The sequence below is a fragment of the Pinus tabuliformis genome, chromosome 4_1, assembly GCF_031772625.1.
Source record: "Pinus tabuliformis cultivar Carrire ecotype Pingquan chromosome 4_1, CPIR1, whole genome shotgun sequence".
Lineage (NCBI taxonomy): Eukaryota > Viridiplantae > Streptophyta > Pinopsida > Pinales > Pinaceae > Pinus > Pinus tabuliformis.
This window is the reverse complement of record NC_142303.1, coordinates 990,121,998-990,138,676: the sequence shown is the minus strand read 5'-3', so window position 1 is coordinate 990,138,676 and position 16,679 is coordinate 990,121,998. Positions and strand designations below refer to the sequence as shown.

Sequence of the window (16,679 nt, the reverse complement as noted above, 5' to 3'; positions counted from 1 at the left end):
ATCTATATGCTAATATAATTTTGAGAAAAATGAGAATGTTGGGATTCTTTGTTAGCTCTTGGGGATTCAATTTTTTGCTATGACTGCATCTTTGGAGGACATGTTAATACAACCTTGCTTTATGGGAAAATAAAATGGGACCTTCAGTTAGAGATCAATTTCAAGAAAATTTGGAAGATCTCATCTATAAATTAAATTTGTTGGACATAAAACCTTCCTCCAACAAATTTACTTAGAGAAAAAAATGTTCTAGACTGACCCATATTGTTGCTCGTTTGGATAGATTCTTAATTCCATACTCATTTTTGTCATAAAATATATTGGTTTCTTCCTAAATCCTTCCTTGGAATAGTTTGGATTACATAACAATTGTTCTTGATATCACCAAAAATATTGATTTTGGGCCCCTTTCCTTTTGTTATTGTCCAATCTAGGAAGGAATGATGGGTTTATTTGATTTGGTAAAGGAAGTCTGGAGAGAATGGGTCATGGGAAACCCAGTGATGATTTGGGAACAAAATATTAAGTGATTAAAAAACATATTAAAAAAGTGGGCTCAAGAATAATAGATAGATAGACAATCAATGATATAGGCACATGAAAAGAGAATGGAATTTATACAATCCAAAATAAAGGATGGCCCTATGACAAATGGCCTACTTAAAGAAGAAAGGGAAGAATTTACAACTTCTAATAAAGCATTAAAAAAGGAAGAGAAAATTTGGTGTCTAAAGTATCAGAGTATTTGGTTAAATGCATGAGATATGAATACAAAATGTTTTCATAAATAGGCAAAGTTCCGAGTATTGAAAAATAAAATCAAAGAGAACAATAAGATGTACTAAAATATCAAACTTTTCTCAACTCAAGGAGGAGGTGATCCATCACTTTAGTGATTTGTACAGTGCCACGACCTTAAGAAGCTTTGAAGTGGAATTATCAATGTTGGAATAGATTTCAAAATTTGTATCTCAAGAGGATAATATTGCTTTGATTAAAGAGCCCATTGAAGAGGAAATTCATTAGGAAATATTCTCCTTCAACCCAGACAAAGCTCCAGGACCGGATGAACTTTCTTCCCAATTCTATCATCATTTTTGGAGGTAATCATATTTGATTTTTGTAGAATGGTATATTACACTTTCAAAAATAATTGCATGGGGGGTGGAATTAACTCTTCCGTTTTAGCATTGATTCTAAACGAATTAAGCCTTGCATCTTTTTCAAGATTCAAGCCCATTTCACTTTGTAATGTTTCATATAAAGTGATTTCTAAGATCTTGGGCAGAAGACTTAAGCCCCTTCTTCTAAAAATAATATCGGAAAACCAAGGAGGGTGTGTGCATCAAAGGAAAATATTTGATAACATCATTCTTCTTCAAGAGGTTATCAATTCCACTCAAAATCAAGGAGACAAAGGCATGCTTGTTAAATGTAACATGGAAAATTCCCTTGACAAAGTGAGTCATGAATTCATATTTAAGGTGATGGCAAAATTTGACTTTGATGCTAAATTCATTCATTATGTTTCTCTTGGCATAAATTTTCCTTGGATTTCCCCCCTAATTAATGAGAGAGTGGTTGGGTTTTTCTGTGTTTGGTGAGGCCTTCACCAAGGCTGCCCCTTATCTCCCCTTGTATATCATTATGGCAAAATCCCTCAGCAATAGATTGGAATTTGAAAGAAGGTGTGAGCACATCCTAGGAATTAGGTTTGTCAGAGTTATCAAAAACATCGACCACTCTCATTATGTAAATGATACACTTTTCATGGGTGGAGCTTCCTCAATAATACGAGGAAGATTCAAAAGGGTTATGGATAATTTTCTTGAAGCTTTGGGAGGACAAACAAATTATGAGAAATCTCATGTTTATACATGGAATATTTCATTTAGAAAGCAAAGACAAATTGGAAGAATAATGGGCTTTCAATCAGTGGAAACATGGAAAGAATTTAAGTATTTAGGCATTCTTATTTTCTTAAAATCACACTCAACCCAAGCCTGGGAAGGTGTTCTTTCAATAATCAAAGGAAAATTCATTGCTCTGGGTGCTAGACGGCTCAATGTTGCAAGGTGTGTTGTTCTAATCAAATAAGTCCTCTTTGCTTTACTACTATATCCATTCTCAATGCTTTTTGCTATATAAAGCTTCATCTTTGTTTTGGAAAAAGAAATTATCAAGTTTCTATGGGAAGGAGGCAAAAAAAGTACAAATAAATTTCATCTAATTAAATGGGCTACTATGAATCATCCTAAAAATCATGGAGGGCTTGGCATTAGGGACCCTATGGTAATGAATAAAGAAATAGGGGTTAAATTAGTTTGGAGATTCAGCACCCAAGAAGAAGACTGGTGGAAGGCAATGCTTAAGGACAAATACCTTAAAGAAGAAAGAATAAGAAGTCTAGATTCAATTCAATCCTCAAGAGGGTGCTCCCCAGTTTGGAAATTGGAAATTATTTGTATCAATGACCCCTCTCATTCATTCAGGTTTGTATTGGAAGCTAGGAAATGGGGAAAATATAAAATTGTGGATTGATAAAATAATGGATCAAAAACCATTAGAGCGTTTCCAAGAGTTTCTTTCTCTAAGAGAATTCTTATGTGTTCAAAGAAAATTCGCCATAGTTGATATTTCCACTTGGGATGAGGAAGGTAATTAGATTGGATGAAACCTTAGAAATATTCCATAGAATCTTCAACACTTAGCCTTCAAGATTTGTGATCGACTGATGGGATGTATGCTATTGAGATCAGATGAAATGGATCAAGTAGGATGGAATGTATTAGTTTATTCAATGAAGGAGGGATATGTCACTCTGCTCTTCTAGACTTGAGTTCCTTCAAAGCTAAACAATTGGAAAAAAAATATGGAAAGCTAACACCAATTCAAAGGTAAACCATTTTTGTTGGTTTCTTGCTCATAGAATTTTTTTGATAGTTGTGAATTTAAGAAAGAGAGGAATTCATGGCCCCCTCTCAGTGTTCTTTTTGCTTAGATCTAGTGCAAGATGTCTCCCATATCTTTCTAGACTGTGATTATGCCAAAGCGGTTTGAACGGAAACAATTGCCCCACTCTCAAGAAGAGTGAAATGATCCTTTGATTTTCAAAATTTATTCTCTTCCTAGACAAAGAATTATGCTGGAAGCTTTTAGAGGAAACCTCTCGTTAAAAATTATTGGGAAGCTTTCTCGAAATTTATATGTTGGAAAGTATGGTTAGCAAGGAATAATGCAATCTTTAATAACATGAATACTCCTTCCCACAACACAACGATGTCAAAATCAATCTCATTGTGTGTTGAGTTTGAAGCTCAAAAGATAAGCCATAACTCTTCTCAACAAAAAATAGACCAAATGGAACGAGATTGGCTCATAAAGTTTATAGTTTTGGACAAATTTTTCCCAAAATACAAGATGGAATAAGCTTGAAACAAATGAAAGATGGAAACTAATACTAAGAGAGGTAGAATTAAGAGCATGGAAGAGCTCATGATAAGGCTAGCTTCTCTATTTGGATGGGGCATGCAAATGAAGCCCAGGGGTGGCATGAGGGGAAGGGGTACTCTATGGCCCCGCAGAGGAGAGGGTGTTCAAGTACTCATAGGGTCTTGGTGATATGACAAATAATCAAGAAGAGATATATGGTCTCTTTCAGGGATTTTTGTTAGCCAAAGAACATTAGGTGGACACACTTACAGTTATGGGAGATTCTCTCCTAATCCTGCATGATCTAGTCATAGGCTCCCTCCCTGCCAAAGGATAAATATATGGATAGTAGCATGAAAGGAATCAGGAAATTTGTGGAAGAAATCACATCCAAAGCATATTTCCATGTCCTTAGATACTTCAACAGAGATGTAGACAAGTATGCTAACAAGGGGTGTAAATTGAAAATAGGTGAATTAAACATTAATGGCCAAATCATGCTTGCTACAATTCCCTAATGGCAGATTATTTTTATTAAAAATTTTCTGTAGTAGTATTATGTGTTTTGTTGGGGGTTATTTTTGTAAGGTATTCACCTACAAAACCTCTCTTTTTGTTGTTGAGTTATATTGTCCTCGAAAAAATCATGTATTCTTATGGAAAAAGAAAACCAAATTGAAACTTTTTTATAAATTAACTTTGTAATACTTAATTGTATTTTTTTAACTTAAATAATAATAATATTATTAAAGTAATATCAGATAACTTTAAGAATTTATTATTTAAAAGTTTAAATTTATTCAAATTGATCATATTTTAGTCTATAAATTAACTCTGGATTTTGATTACAAACAATTAATTAAGGATGAAACTTATGATTATATACATTTTATTATATTAACTTTTGATATAAAGCTTAAATTTATGATTATATACCTTTTATTGCATTAATATAAACTATTAATTAATTAAAATTTACGGTTAAGTATTACACTATTAAAACTTTCTTTAATTACATTAACTCTAAATTAATACTTTCTTTAGTTACATTAACTCTGGGTTTTGATTACAAACAATTAATTAATGATGAAACTTGTGACTATATACATTTTATTATATTGAATTTTTAGTTACATTACCTCTGAATTAATGCTTTCTTTAGTTACATTAACTCTGAGTTTTGATTACAAACAATTAATTAATGATAAAACTTGTGACTATATACATTTTATTATATTAACTTTTGATATAAAGCTTAAATTTATGATTATATACATTTTATTGCATTAATATAAACCATTAATTAATTAAAACTTAAAAACTTTCTTTAGTTACATTAACTCAGAACTTTAGTTACATTAACTCTGAATTAAAACTTTCTTTAGTTACATTAACTCAGAACTTTAGTTACATTAACTCTGAATTAAAACTTTCTTTAGTTACATTAACTCAGAACTTTAGTTACATTAACTCTGAATTAAAACTTTCTTTAGTTACATTAACTCAGAACTTTAGTTACATTAACTCTGAATTAAAACTTTCTTTAGTTACATTAACTCTGAGTTTTGATTACAAACAATTAATTAATGATGAAACGTATGACTATATACATTTTATTATATTACCTTCTGATATAAAGCTTATGACTATATACATTTTATTGCATTAATATAAACCATTAATTAATTAAAACAAAACTTAAATTGTCGTGTGGCTGCTGGGATTCGAGCCCAGGTCTCCACGGCCACAACGTGGAATTCTCACCACTAAACTACAGCCACTGTATGTTCTATTTTTGAAATATTATTTTCTTTAAACGCTTTGCTTGAATCCTAAATCATTCCCATGGTTCGCCTATTTCAACAAGGCTCTTTTCCCTCTGGTCCGGGATTCAAGCCCAACTGTGGGCATATGAATAATAATTAATTTATACGTTAATACGCCATCTACGTCAACTTTTTAATAATTGAAAATTTCATAAATACTTTTAAATATGGATTAATTTAATTTCATAGATATTTTAAATATTGATTGATTTATTCTATTACTCCGCTAACTGCGTCCATTTGTACTATAAATATATAAAAACTGTAAATTCAATAAATATTGATTTTATACTGGTTAATAATCGATTAAGATATAAAATTTTGTTTTTTTATTTTATTCTATTTTAAATTTCATGATTTAGCCATGGAAGTTATTTACTAGTTGTTGGGTATTTAGGAGGTAGATTAGTTTAGATTCATCTTAATTTTAGATATATCAAGTGTAAAGAGTGATCAAATCTCTTTTCATTTTAAAAGAGGTTTCCACTTCAAAAGATTTGATCACTTTTTATACTTGGTAAATATAGACTAAAAGATGGATCTAGGTTAATTTAATTACCAACCTAGATCCATCTTAACTTGGGATCTGCCAAGTGTTGAGAGGGATCATCCTTCTTTAAATGGGCTATATTCCACATGAATATCATAGGTCCTCGTAAACTTGAAACTCAAAAACCACTGGAAACTCAATCAAGTCATATTTACCTTAACTACCCAACAAAAATTAATAAAAATATATATATTAACTTATATATATAATTTTAATTTGAAGTTATTTTTATTTTAACCAAGGATTATTTTCTTTTCTTTTCTTTTATTTTGACTAAACCAAAATGTTTAAAGGATATTACAACATCTCTATAATACTAGGATAGAGAGTGCTCAATTACTATAAAAAATAACATTTAAATGGAAGATCAAAATTTTATATTTTATATTATCAATTAATATAGATGTTTGATTCAATGATAAATTAATAATCATTTTATTGTTGGTATAATTTGTTTTTTTTGAGTATATATATTAAAAATAAATGTATTAAATATAAGAAAAAAATAAATTTATTAAAATATTTAAAAAATGTTAAAATTCCTCTTACATATTTGATCAATTTAAAATTGTGATAATTATGGCTATAACACAATAAAAATTAGTGATAATCCAATTAATGTTATTGGATTGTATATAGTTGAGAGTATCATGAATGTCTCCATGTACCTCAGAAATGATTCTTAAAAGGATTACCAGTTAATGTTATTGGATTGTATATAGTTGAGAGTATCATGAATGTCTCCATGTACCTCAGAAATGATTCTTAAAAGGATTACTCAATCTCCTTGGTGTCTCTTGATATTTAAATCTCCCCCATGTATATTTTTTCAAATTAAAAATTGTCTTCATATATTAAATTATTGAAAGTGATATATTATTTGATTGTTTTATATTATAAATTTTATATTTGAAAGTATTGTGACAAGGTTGTATGGGAATGTGAATGTTAAGTTTAAGATCATCGAGGATTAGTTGAAAAAAATTGGCTACAATATTTGAGTAAAGTAAGGGTGTCCCTTGTCCTCTACTTTTTTTAACATATACATTAATAAGTTAGAAGAGTGTGGCCTCATTCTTATTGGTACGATAATCACTCTTGGGATGGTGCATGAAGATGATGCCCCCAAAATGGCAATTGGGCCATTAGGAATGTGTATGTATTCCCAAGAATGCACAGATATTCCTGAGTGTCTAGGATCGACAAGACTCGAGCTGCTAACTAGAATACCAATCAGGTTGCTAGCCCACAATCCATATTTTACCCAATTGGGAACACACGACTTATTTTTGGAAGACATTGAGCAAAATTCTTGCTTCCAAAACAACCTTGAGTGTCAAATCAACATCATACCTTGTCTTTAGAAACCATGTAAGCATTCTAATGTTTTTTTTTTTAATATTTGGTTTAAAATTGTAAAAAATAACCAAATTAATACCCTCAACACAATAATTGCATTGAATTGTAGGGAAATTGGGTAATACGAAACCTAATCATAATCCAAACCCACCATCATGAAACGAAAAATTAGAACAACCAAACCCAAACCAAGAACCAAGAAATCCAAATGATGAAATTAATGCATCCTTAGCAACATTGAGGTCACATATATAAGATCTCTAAAACATTAGAGAGTTGCCATGAGTGTCTCTTGCAAGGTCATTAAACTCAATTATATCATTCATCTCCAATGCTCAAACCTAGTTAACGGATATTTCTTATTAAACGACTAGAATGTATGAACAATATAGAACTAGTCTAAATAAAGACCAAATCAGATACCTTAATATTTTGTTTCCTAAATAATATTACTCTATTAACATTAAAGGGGTAAAATTACATCTTGACCGAAGTAAAAAACAACTGCCCTGAAGGAGAGGCAGAGAATATCAGAAACACTGCCCATGACAAAGAACTTAGTCGAGAACCAGTTATCAAATCCCACGCAGGGGAACAAGTGTTGGCCTTCTTGATATTACAGAACTTATAGAAATTCACAAAAACTTGGATTTTGAACCATAGTGCAAAGATGAACCCACGAATCAGCTTGAACAAAAATTTTCCCACTATTATGGGCTGCATGACATGAAACAAAAGCAACAGAGAGCGAGCTAATCATCAGGAGGCTCTTCCACAATTCTGCACCAACCAAAATCAGGTAGATCCCTTGCACAAGCAGCTTCAGTTTCAGAAGGACCAGGATCCGTCAGCACCATCACCACATCAAGAGCATTGCGAGCTTGAACCTCTGGAGCCTGCAAAGAGAACAGATTCGGCGCAGAGACAGAGCCAGGGACCTCCTGATGTGAGCTAGACTCTCCCACCTAGGCTTCCTCATGAAAGAACACTGAAATGTGAGTTGTAATCCTTGGACGATTCAGAGAGCAATCGAAGGTGGAAATCGCAGAGCCAAATGAGGGAGAAGACGTGGAGTCTGGAGAACAGGGCTCAGGGTAATGGTTGGGCAGATGAAGACGCCCTCTCCCACTACGAGTGCGAGGGTAATGGCCGGCTATGAATTCACTGGAGAGGGAGGGAGAATTGGAGGACGGGCTGGAGGGTGCACGCCGAGGAGTACCCCTACGGCACCTCATTTTATGGCGAAGACGGGGCATAATGAAAACAGCAGTGCCGCTATGAAAAACAAGCCTAACAACCACATGACAGAGCATGGGCGAATCAAATAGTCATCCAAACGAGGGCCAGAGGCTCTAGAGAGAAACCACGGAATAGACGGAGGTAGCTCCTCAGGATTACCAGAGCCTAGCTCCAGCTTAGTCGCCCCTTTCAATCCACTAGAGCCAGCACCATACAGACCATAACCAGACTGACAAAGCAACAAAGGCTCCTTAGCAATCCCATGGCTGAGCCTAAATTTATCTCCCTCAGTCGTGTCTCGAATAGCACCCACCATTACTATGGCATTAAATAGAGCCAAGTTCCAGTGTAGTCCACAGCGTGCGGAGGCGATAGACATATCGGAGGACAGGCTGGGAGGATCAAAGCCACTTGAGGTGAAGCTAGGGAACCCTGCGATCCCCAAATGCTGAGGTTCTTCCTTCGTCTGGTAATTATCTGTGCGGTACAGGGAAAGCAGGTGTCGTCCCACCTTGCCCCACCCCTATCCCATCTCATTAACACCCTGGCGTGGCACCCGCATCCGGGGGAGCTACATCCTTTTGGACTAGAATTTTGCATACCTGTTCTTGATCATGATTCTGAATCATGTCTAGAGCTCCAGTGAGAAGAAAATGCCCATTTTCCACTCCCAGGTTGGCCAGTAGGTCAGCGACCTTGTTGCCTTCCCGCTTAACATGATTGAATATGATTGCTCAGTTGGTGCTGAGTGATTTTTCTATGGCATCCAGTCTGGCTTCAAGTCTCCAACTGTTGGCAATTTTATGCGCATGAGCCCCATTGAGAAGTTGGTTGGCCAAGTTGATGAGGATTAGGGAGTCACCTTCTATCTCCAGAGGATGGAAGCCATGTTGCTGGGAAAGGAGTATTCCTTGCCAGAGACCCTCCAGTTCAGCTAAGTTATTTGTGTCCCATCCAATGGTGTCGAAGTAAATAAGGAGAGGTGAACCCTTATGATCTCTGAAAATGCCGCCAAATCCCGCTTTGCCGGGGTTGCCCTTAGATGCTCCATCAAAGTTGAGTTTGAAACTATGCCTTGGAGGGGGGGCCCATAAGTGCTTTCTGATGTTTATGTTTTCTGAAGGTTTGAGAGTGGGAGTTCCTTAACGGAGTTGTATGTTCCAGTTTTCCCAAATGGCTGCCTCATTTTCCAGCATGGGGAAGTCATCCGGAAGCCAAGATTGAAGCGCCAAGGTCTCTTTCAGATTGAGACAAAAGTTGCCCCAAATGATTTCTAAAGGAGTGCTTTGGTCTTTGAAAATACGCTTGTTCCTTTCTTTCCATATTGTCCATAGGAGAAGGCCAGGTATTATTCTCCATAATTGGTTGAGAAGTGCGCTTTTATAAGGGCTTTGGTGCCAATGGCGAATGGAGTTGATAATATCCTCGGACACTCAGCATTTTCTTTGGCAATGGAAGCTTCAGTTGGTTGGCCAGAGTACAAGAGTCCAAGAGATGTTGAAGCGATTCCTCATGAGAATGGCAATTGGGAAAAATGGGCGACCCATGAATGTTTCTTTTCCTTAAATTGTCCCAAGTTAGGATTTTCCAGTGCCCAGTGAGCTAGATAAATAAGGATACTTTGGGCCAAATACCCGGAGCCCAGATTCTTCCCCAGATAGGATCCAGAGGCGTTGAGTCTTTGCATTTAATTTTGTATGCCTCTTTGGTGGTGAAGGAGCCCCTAGGGGTATATCCCCATCTCAAGATATCTTTGCCTTCGGAATATCTAATGCGACGTTTTTGGAGCTCACTCTCCAAGACCTCTTTAGTCTGGTTATCTGTATTTCTGATCAGCCTGTCGATCTGCTTCCATTGTCTGTACCCTTGTTCTGTCTCCGGAATCCACTGTTGCTTAACGGATTCCTTTTGTTGCTCCTCCCATTCTTGGCAAGGAGGCGGGCTGAGGATGTCGTTGAGCTTTGGGAGCTGATTCCAGGCGTCCGTCCAGAATCGGGCAGTGCTGCCATTTCTAATTTCCCAAAAGCTGTGTTGTTGGATCAGCAAGAAGTGTTGTCTAGCAGCGTTCCAAATTAGCGATCCTTTTTCAATAGGAGTGAATCTAATAAGCTCCTTCACTAGTCTATGATTGGCGTATTTAGCTGTCCAGATGGCTGCCCAAGGCTTATTGGGCGCAGAGAGCCATTGCCACCATATTTTTGCGCCCATGATTTCGTTAATATGATTAGGATCTTGTAGACCTATGCCCCCTTTTTCTTTTGGCTTGCATGTTATGGTCCATTTGACTAGGGCCCATTTGCGATTTGTGTCAGATGCACCCCAGAGAAAATCACGTTGTAGAGCTCTGATTTTTTTAAGGACCCATTTAGGCGCTGCCAGGATTGAGAAGAGATAGAGAGGCATTGCCTGAAGCACAACTTTGATTAGCACTAATCTACTAGCTATGTTCAAAGTTCTGTGAGTCCATAAAGTGAGACGAGATTCAAGTTTCTCAAGGAGCATACGCCAGGAGGCGTGCTTGATTGCAGAGTCTATAAGGGGGGCGCCCAGGTATTTGGAAGGCAGGGAGGCTATGGAGAAGCCGAGAATGCGGGAAATAGCATGTTGAGTAATAGGAGGGGTGTGAAAAAAGAAAATCTGCGATTTTGCCTTATTTATGCTTGTTCCTGAGGCATCAGAGAAATCATTCAAGAGGGATTTAAAGATGGAGGCTTCCTGAATAGAAGGGTACCCGAATAGCATGTTGTCATCAACGAATTGTTGATGAGTGATGGCTGGAGAATTGTGAATGGATATTCCTTTGAGATGCTGGGAGAGAAGGGCTTGCTTGATATGGCGACCCAGACCTTCAGCCATTAGAACGAAAAGGAATGGGGATAGGGGATCTCCTTGCCTGATGCCTCTGGAGGGACTGAAAGGTCGAGAGGGAATGCCATTTATGAGGATTGAGAAGAAGGTTGTAGAAATTAAACTCTGAATCCAGCGAACCCACATTGGTGAAAAACCAAAGGAATTTAACATTTTTTGTATATAAGTCCAACTTAACTTATCAAAAGCTTTGGAAAGGTCAATCTTGAGAATCATACCTGCCTGTTTGGTGTTCTTGAGGGAATGTATGATCTCATGAGTGAGGATAATACCGTCCAAGATTTTTCGTCCTTCAACGTATCTAGATTGTTCAGGCGATATGAGCAAGGGCAGAAGCGGCTTCAACTTGTTGGCAATGACTTTAGATATAACCTTGTATATAACATTGCAAAGAGCAATAGGGCGAAATTTGTCCGGAGTGAGGGTGCTCTCTTCTTTGGGTATGAGGGCGATAAAAGTTGAATTAAGAGAGGGCAGCAGCCAATGAAGAGTGCGCGATTCCTCCACCACTTGCCACACTTCCTCTTTTATAAGATCCCAGAAAGAGTGGAAGAAAGTAGTGGTGAAGCCATCCGGACCAGGAGCTTTGCCTTCCTTAAGCTAGTTCATAGCCTGATCCACCTCCTGAGGCGTTACAGGTCGAAGAAGGAGATGGTTGTGTTCTTCTGTAATAATTCTTGGCACATTTTGAGTGATCTTTTCTATAGCCAACTATCTATCAATTTGGGGTTCTTGAAGGACCTCCTGGAAGTGACTGATGAGTTCCTGTTCAATCTCTGCATGGTTTTCCACTCTTTCCCCTCCTTGCTTTTGTATGAAAGAGATGGTATTGTGCATTCTTCTTTGAATTGTAGTTATGTGGAAGAATTTAGTGTTCCTTTCGCCTTCTTTCAGCCATCGAATCCTAGATTTCTGCTTCCAAAGAATTTCTTCCTGCTTTCTCCTCTCCTCCAATTGATTGTGAATGTGCCTTTCCAGTTCCAAATTTCTTTCCCTGTATCCCTCTGTGATTATCTGTTGCTGGAGATCTCTCATTTCTTTGTTTAGATCTTGTTGAGCCTTAAAGATGTTGCCAAAAGTCTCTTGATTCCAGCGTTTGATTTGGGCTTTCAAGAATTTGAGTTTCTGTTGAAACTGGAACATTTTTTATCCTTCTGGCACTAGGAAGTTGTTCCAAGTGGATCTGATGAGATCGTTGAAGGCGGGATGGGAAATCCAAAATGCCTCGAATTGAAATGGACGTCTGGTTGAGTTGCCTAGCCTTTGCCATTAGAGAGAGATTGGCCAATGGTCGGAGCCAGAATATGGAAGAATAGATGCTAAGAGGTCGTCGCCGAGATGCACTGCGTTATCAGAGATGAGGAATCTATCGAGTTTTGAAGCAATTTGTTTCTGCCCAACCCTCCGATTGCTCCAAGTGTGCATTCCATTGGACGATTGCATATCTATTAACAAGTTGTTTTGGATAAATTCTTTGAAGTGGTCATTTTCCTGTTCCAGCTTGGCTCAACCTCCCTTATTTTCCTCTAACTTGCTGATCATATTGAAGTCTCCTCCAATGATCCATAAAGGATGGACTCTATTGAAGTTAAGTGCTTCTATTGTTTCTAGAAGAGCGATTTTGTTGGCTGCTTCCTGTGGAAAGTAAACATTTATGAGATGACCATGAATGTTGGTGCCAATTATATGAAACATTGCTTGTATAATGTGATGGGAGGCATGGAAATCTGAAAGCATTATAGCTTGCGTGTTCCAGGAAATTGCCATTCCTCCGGAGGCGCCCGCAGCACAACTGATTGACAACCTGGCCATGCTTTTGAGAGGATGTTTCCCAGGGTGTTACTGTTACATTTTGTTTCCTGCAAAAAAAATATCTGGGGTTGTTCCTACTTTATCATATTTTTTATCATTCTGAGTTTCCCAGGGCTATTGAGCCCTCTTAAGTTCCATGAAGTGAGCTTCATGATTCACTGTTAGTGGTGGCTTGTAATACTTTGTCAATTTAGCATATATGCCTGAGTCAACCAGGATTTTCCCTATGGAAATAGTTCTCTGGAGATCTGTCTTTCTTCCACGTTTTTTGGAGTCTTTGGGGAGGAAGCAGCCATCCCATTGACTGCCCGACTGTATTCCCAGTTGTTGTTGTTGATAGGCCCTGGATATGATAACTTCCAAAGTACTGAGCTGATGCGCTTGAATCTTATCATATTCCTTCTTTCTGAATACTTGTTCCAGCTCAAAAATGTCTAATCCGCCCAGATCTATGCTTTCCGACTCTTCATCCATGTGTTGCATTTGATTGCTTTCCGCTGAGGTGAGAGCTAAGTGCATAGTTTGGCTGGGGAGACCATCAACGTCCATTTCATTGGATTTCCCTTCAGGGTTCTTTTGAGTCACCTTAGAAGTTCCAATGAAGACTTTTGGAGGTAGAGGAGTGGGAGAGGAGGCAGAAGAGGGGCCGGAGGGGAAGGGATGATTAATGGTGGGATTGGCACAGAGTTTTGGGGTAGGTCTACCGAAGCTTTGGCAAGAACCTCGAAGCTGTTGCTCGTGGAGGGGATGGAAGTAGCGTCCTGCTGGGATTTTTTTCCAGAGGAAGGTTTTTTATGTGATCTTTTGCAGTTTGCAACCTTAGTGAAGCCCTCATGGTCCGCCTTGCCTGAGGGTTCAGAGGCTTGAGGTTTGGCATTTAGAGGGCAATCTCTGAAAAGATGCCCAAGGGCATGGCACTTACGACAGCGAAAGGGAACATGTTCAAAATCTAAGGGTTGAATCCATTCATAGTCATCATGGAAGAGACTTACCGAGTCCGGAAGGGCTTTGTCCAGGCGCATGAAGACACAAATGTGGGCGTAGGAGGTATATCTATGCAACTTCGTTTCTTCAACAATTTTGATGAACTCTCCCAGCCCCTTACCAATGTCTCTGAGCGATTCTTCATCCCAATATTCCAATGGGAGCGAGTACATCCTGATCCATACTGGCGCCCAACTGAGATCCTCCTTGTCAGGGTTGAATCTCTCTCTCCATGCCCTTAAATATAGACCAGCAGAGTTGAAAAAGTAGGGACCTTCATCCATGACCCTGTTCCAATCTTCGATGCAAATAAAAATTGCCGTGAAAAACCCTTTTGGTCCTAGCTGCAGGGTAACCTGTCCCTTGGGTTTCCATTTGGCAGAGATCCATCCTTGCAGAGCTTTTTCCGTCGGCCAGAATCCAATGAATTTTCCAATGAGCGCATGGTCCTTCATGTATTGGATCTGACCATTGATTCTGTGGCTGGGAAGTGCTATTTTGGGTCTTTCAGCTGCTATGGGTCTACATGTCGCTGAGGTAATCTTTGGTGTTTCCTGTTGCTTGGACTTTCCCTCTTGTTCTTCATTGCTTCTGTCAGACTGCACAGTGGAATCTTTTGTCGTTTCCTGCATCATGGGGTCCCATTTGTCTGTGTCGTCCTGTTCTGGTCCCGAAGGCCTGGTCGTATTCATCGCTTGAGGATTGCTTTCTAATGAGGGGGAAGGCATTGAAGCCCCCCCTGGGGGAAAGCCATTGCAGATCAGGGTATAACAGCAATCTGTCGTCACTGGGAGGAAGGCGATCGTTAAGAGGAGTCAGAGAAAATTCAGAATGCGCCGTTGCAGAGACGAGCCAAAACCCTAGGTTGCAGAGCGCCTCCAGATGCCACCAGGTTTCTGAGATACCTTAATATTACTAAACACGATTTATTGTCTTTCTTTGTTGACCAAAGAGACAACCAACCGAGACCAGTAACCAAAAAACACATTCGTATGGATTGGTGCACCTATCAACTATTTCTAGACAATGGAAGGGTAGGTGATTTATGGATTTCGATAAACCTCCTTGTAATAATATAGAGGTGCCACTATACTTCTTGAGGAAGTTATAGGAATTGTTTTAACTAGGACTCCATGTCAACTACATTAACATGGAAGAATTCTAGGGGGTGGGTTGTAGGTCTATGCAAGATAGACAAAATTCCAGGCACAACCCAACACTAGGTCCTCATAAGCCTAGAGGTAGTCCTAAGCCCCCCTTCCTAACATCTTCCATTTATGGATAACATTTTTGAGACCCAGACGATGACAACTTCATTGAATTGCACTGTTACACAAAATATTGTCACCATGACTATTTGCAGTCAGTATGGGTCTATCATCACTTATATTGTCCTCCTAAGCAAGTCTCAGACCTCAGCTCTTCATGTCAAGCTTTGAAAATGAGAGAAAGACATTAAAAATCAACAAAGCTCTGGTTCCGCACTTTCTCTCACTGTTGCCTGCGGTCCCGCACCCCCTGTTCACATTACCTGTGGACCTGCCCGCTCTGTCTCTAAAGGAGTGGGTACGGACCCCTGTGAAAGTAAAAAAGGCGCAAGTTTATTCTAAAAAACTCACTTTGGGTTAATTCTAGATGATTCTAGAAGGAATTTTGACTTGGATGGTTCACTCTTAGGTGGTTCATGCATCCCAAAAGAGAAGGAGCTAATCCCTTGATGAGAGGAGCTATCCCTTTGAAGGAGGGCTTTATCCCTTTGAAGGAGGACCTAGTAACTCCCCTCCATTGCACTATAAATTAAGGCATTGGGCTAGTTGCTAGGGAGGTTAGAAGCTGAATATTTTTTAGGGTAAATGCTGGTGGAATTGAGACTTCCTAGTTGAGCTTAAGAGGAGAGATCACATACCTTTTGGCTTCATTGGGAAGAGAGTGAAACTTGTCAAAGTAGAGGAGACTTCTTGTTGGACCCTAGGAGGAGCTTGTACAACATCAAGGCACAGGTTGTAAAGTTCTTCTTTGATTTGAATTAATACAATCAGATTCATTTTTCTCAACAAATTGTCTTATGTCATTTGTTCCATGAATTCCTTGATCATCATGATAAGTATGCTTTATGATATTGGTTTTTCAGGTGCTATTTAATTTGTGTGCTTCTTTGTGTTTGTCGATTCGCTACAAGGGAGCTCATTTGGATCAAAGGAGCGAGGCTTCTACAAACTTGCATTGGACCCAAGGTGGGCCTAAAACACTTGTTTGCCTTTGTTTATAAATTGCATATTTGGAGAAAGATAGTTTTTGATTGGCTTGCTTGTCACTAGATATCATTAGATACTAGGGAGGTCGATCTTGTCCGCAAGAACGACGCATTCCGTGTGACAAAATGGCGACCATACTGGGGACTTGATTTCTTGATTTGCTTTACTTTGACCTGAGAAACTGTGTTTTTGTTTCTGTTTTTGGCTTGTTGTGTGTGGAATTGGGTAGATTTAGTAGATCTTGGATTATTTTTTGTTTTTCATAACTTTGGGAGAGGACCACACCCTTGGCTTGCAACATAGTTGGACCTATCCGCACTTTTGCTTTTCACACAGAGCGATACCGCACCTGTG

The 16,679-nt window shown here is 38.3% G+C and overlaps 1 non-coding gene across 1 annotated transcript; it reads right to left on the bottom strand.

Moving 5' to 3' along the window:
- Positions 1-5,141: 5,141 nt before the first annotated feature.
- Positions 5,142-5,213, bottom strand: TRNAH-GUG (transfer RNA histidin (anticodon GUG)). Its single transcript has one exon. It is a non-coding gene; the product is annotated as a tRNA-His (tRNA).
- Between the last annotated feature and the right edge of the window lie 11,466 nt (positions 5,214-16,679).